Here is a 4,691-nt window from a genome sequence, read left to right as displayed (position 1 = left end):
GATTATCAAATAACATTTCTCCTGTTCATCATTCTTTCAAGAGCCAACATATTTAACATTCTTAAACAACAACTTCAAAAGACATATGCACTGTTCAAGCATTCATTCAGAAAACAAAAAGTATTGTCACCACATCAATATAATTAAACTAGTTTCAAGGATGAATTCGAAACCATGTACTTCTTGTTCTTTTGTAATTAAAACATTTTTCATTCAAGAGAGGTGATGGATTCATAGGACATTCATAATTTTAAGGCATAGATACTTAAATACTAGTGATCATGAAGACAAAAACATAAACAGACATAAAGCATAAAAATCGAAAAACAGGAAAATAAATAAACAAAGAGATTAAGGAATGAGTCCACCTTAGTGAGGGTGGCGTCTTCCTCTTCTTGAAGAACCAATGGTGCTTTTGAGCTCCTCTATATCTCTTCCTTGTCTTTCTTACTCCTCCCTCATAGCTCTTTGATCTTTTCTAATTTCAAGGAGGATAATGTAGTGCTCTTGATGTTCCACCCTTAGTTGTCCCATGTTGTGTGGAGGAAAATGTATCCCCTGAGGTATCTCAGGGATCTCTTGATTTGCAGTCAAATGTTCTACCACTGAGCTATAGACCCTTGAGATGAATCTCTCCATCTCCTATGACTCGGAGGTGGAAGCTTTTGTCTTCCCTTTCCTCTTTCTAGAGGTTTCTCTGGCCTTAGGTGCCATCAATGGTTATGGAAAAACAAAAAAAAAGCTATGCTTTAACCACACCAAACTTAGAATGTTGCTCGCCCTCGAGCAAAAGAAGAAAGAATAGAAGAAGAAAAAGAAGATATGGATGTGAGTGGTGGAGAGGTAATGGGGAAGAGAGATTGAGGTGATATAGGATTATGAGGAGGGAAGGTGAGTGGAGGTATGTGGGGATTCTGTGGGGTCCACAGATCCTGAGGTGTCAAGATTTACATCCCTGCACCAATTAGGCGTGTAAACGCCCTCTGTAGGCAATCCTGGCGTTTAACGCCAGATTGCAGCATGTTTCTGGCGTTAAACGCCACTTCCATGCTTGTTTTGGGTATTCAACGCCAGTCTGCAGCATGTTTTTGGCGTTGAACGCCAGTGTGGTGCATGTTTCTGGCGTTAAACGCCAGTCTGATACTTGTTTCTGGCGTTTAACGCCAGCTTTCCTTTGGGTGCAATCCTGGCATTTAAACGCCAGACTGCTGCTTGTTTCTGGCGTTTAACGCCAGTTTTATGCTCTGTTCTGGGGTTAAACGCCAGCCAGATGCTCCTTACTGGCGTTTAAACGCCAGTAAGCCCTTCGTCCAGGGTGTTCTGTTTTCAATGCTGTTTTTCATTTTGTTTTCGATTTTTCAGTAGTTTTTGTGACTCCACATGATCATCAACCTAATAAAACATGAAATAACAAAGAGAAAATAAAATAAAAATGATTAAATAACATTGGGTTGCCTCCCAACAAGCGCTTCTTTAATGTTAATAGCTTGACAGTGGGCTCTCATGGAGCCTCACAGATAATCAGAGCAAGGTTGGGACCTCCCAATACCAAACTTAGAGTTTGACTGTGGGGGCTTTGGTTGACTCTGCAGTGAGAGAAGCTTTTCATGCTTCCTCTCCATGGTTACAGAAGGAGATCCTTGAGTTTTAAACACAAGGTTGTCCTCATTCAGTTGAAGGACCAACTCTCCTCTGTCCACATCAATCACAGCTCTTGCTGTGGCTAGGAAGGGTCTTCCAAGGATGATGGATTCATCCTCATCCTTCCCAGTGTCTAGGATTATGAAATCAGCAGGGATGTAAAGGCCTTCAACCTTTACTAACACGTCCTTTACTAGTCTATAAGCCTGTTTTCTTGAGTTGTCTGCCATCTCTAATGAGATTCTGGCAGCTTGCACCTCAAAGATTCCCAATTTCTCCATTACAGAGAGGGGCATGAGGTTTATCCCTGACCCAAGGTCACATAGAGCCTTCTCAAAGGTCATGGTGCCTATGGTACAAGGTATTAAGAACTTTCCAGGATCCTGTTTCTTCTGAGGCAATTTCAGTTGATCCAGATCACTTAGATCATTGATGAGCAAGGGAGGTTCATCTTCCCAAGTCTCATTACCAAATAATTTGGCATTCAGCTTCATGATTGCACCAAGGTACTTGGCAACTTGCTCTTCAGTAACATCCTCATTCTCTTCAGAAGAAGAATATTCATCAGAGCTCATGAATGGCATAAGGAGGTTTAATGGAATCTCTATGGTCTCCAGATGAGCCTCAGAGTCCTTTGGTTCCTCAGAGGGAAACTCCTTATTGATCACTGGATGTCCCAGGAGGTCTTTCTCACTGGGATTCACGTCCTCTCCCTCCCTTGTAGGTTCGGCCATGATGATCAATTCAATGGCCTTGCACTCTCCTTTTGGATTTTCTTCTGTATTGCTTGGGAGAGTACTAGGAGGGATTTTGGTGATCCTTTTACTCAGCTGGCCCACTTGTGCTTCTAGATTTCTAATAGAAGACATTGTTTCATTCATGAAACTTAGAGTGGCCTTAGATAGATCAGAGACTATATTTGCTAAGCTAGATGGATTCTGCTCAGAACTCTCTGTCTTTTGTTGAGTGGATGATAGAAAAGGCTTGCCATTGCTAAACCTGTTTCTTCTACCATTATTAAAGCCTTGTTGAGGCTTTTGTTGATCCTTCCATGAGAGATTTGGGTGATTTCTCCATGAGGGATTATAGGTGTTTCCATAGGGTTCACCTATGTAATTCACCTCTGCTATTGCAGGGTTCTCAGGATCATAAGCTTCTTCCTCAGAAGATGCCTCTTGAGTACTGTTGGATGCAGCTTGCATTCCATTCAGACTCTGAAAAATCATATTGACTTGCTGAGTCAATATTTTATTCTGAGCCAATATGGCATTAAGAGTGTCAATTTCAAGAACTCCCTTCTTCTGAGGCGTCCCATTATTCACAGGATTCCTCTCAGAAGTGTACATGAACTAGTTATTAGCAACCATGTCAATGAGTTCTTGAGCTTCTGCAGGTGTTTTCTTTAGGTGAATGGATCCACCTGCAGAAGTATCCAATGACATCTTAGCTAATACAGACAGACCATCATAGAATATATCCAGGATGGTCCATTCTGAAAGCATGTCAGAAGGACACTTTTTGGTCAGTTGCTTATATCTCTCCCAAGCTTCATAGAGGGATTCACCTTCTTTCTGTCTGAAGGTTTGAACATCCACTCTAAGCTTACTCAGCTTTTGAGGAGGAAAGAACTTGGCTAAGAAAGCCGTGACCAGCTTATCCCAAGAGTTCAGGATATCTTTGGGTTGAGAGTCCAACCACACTCTAGCTCTGTCTCTTACAGCAAACGGGAAAAGCATAAGCCTGTAGACCTCGGGATTAACCCCATTGGTCTTAACAGTATCACAGATTTGCAAGAATTCAGTTAAGAACTAAAAAGGATCTTCAGATGGAAGTCCATGAAACTTACAATTCTGTTGCATCAGATAAACTAATTGAGGTTTAAGCTCAAAATTGTTTGCTCCAATGGCAGGGATGGAGATGCTTCTTCCATGTAAATTGGAATTAGGTGCAGTAAAGTCACCAAGCATCCTCCTTACATTATTATTATTTTCGGCTGCCATCTCCTCTTCCTATTCGAAAATTCCTGTAAGGTTGTCTCTGGATTATTGTATTTTAGCTTCTCTTAGTTTCCTTTTTAGAGTCATTTCAGGTTCAGGATCTGCTTCAACAAGAATGTTCTTGTCCTTGCTCCTGCTCATATGACAAAGAAGGGAATAACAAAGAAAATATGGAATCCTCTATGTCACAGTATAGAGATTCCTTTGTGTGAGTGGAAGAAGAAAAGAATGTAATGTAAAGAAGAGAAGAGGAAAAAAACTCGAACACAGAGAGGGAGGTGGTGTTTGAATTTTTTGGATGGGAGAGAAGTGTTAATAGATGAATAAATAAATAGAAGGAGGTGAGAGAGAGAATTTCGAAATTTAATTAAAATAAAAATTAAAATTGAAGTTAAATTTCGAAAATTAGAGTTTGCAATTAAATTAAAAATTAAAATTTAAAACAATTAGTTAATTAAAAAGGAATTTTGAAAAAAGAGAGGGAAAGGATTTTCGAAAATTAAAGGTAAAAAGTTAGTTGGGCAGTTTTACTAAAGATAAGAATCAAATCAAAAGTTAAGTGGTTAATGGAAAGAGATTTTGAAAATCAAATTTTGAAAAGATAAGATTGAAAGAGATTTGTTTGAAAAAGATTTGAAATTTTAAAATCAAAATTAATGACTTGACTCACAAGTAATCACAAGATATGATTCTAGAACTTAAAGTTTGAATCTTTCTTAACAAGCAAGTAACAAACTTGGAATTTTTTAATCAAAACATTAATTGTTGATAATATTTTTGAAAATTATGAGATAAAATTAAAAAAAATATTTTTGGAAAATATTTTTATAATTTTCGAAAATAAATAAGAAAAAATGAAAAAGATTTGATTTTTGAAAAAGATTTTGAAAAAGATAGGATTTTTAAATTGAAAATTTGATTTGACTCATAAGAAACAACTAAATTTTAAAAAGTTTTGAGAAAGTCAAATCAAATTTTCGAAAATTATGAGTGAAATAAGAGAAAGATATTTTTTTATTTTTGAATTTTTAATGATGAAAGAGAAAAACACAA

General features: G+C 37.8%; 1 non-coding gene across 1 annotated transcript; it reads left to right on the top strand.

The window, feature by feature from the left end:
• Window positions 1-3,137: 3,137 nt before the first annotated feature.
• Window positions 3,138-3,245, top strand: LOC112767820 (small nucleolar RNA R71). Its single transcript, XR_003185260.1, has one exon. It is a non-coding gene; the product is annotated as a small nucleolar RNA R71 (small nucleolar RNA).
• The last annotated feature ends 1,446 nt before the right edge of the window (window positions 3,246-4,691 follow it).

The sequence above is a fragment of the Arachis hypogaea genome, chromosome 17 (assembly GCF_003086295.3).
Source record: "Arachis hypogaea cultivar Tifrunner chromosome 17, arahy.Tifrunner.gnm2.J5K5, whole genome shotgun sequence".
In the NCBI taxonomy this organism is placed as follows: Eukaryota; Viridiplantae; Streptophyta; class Magnoliopsida; order Fabales; family Fabaceae; genus Arachis; species Arachis hypogaea.
This window is presented reverse-complemented; position numbering and strand designations above follow the sequence as displayed.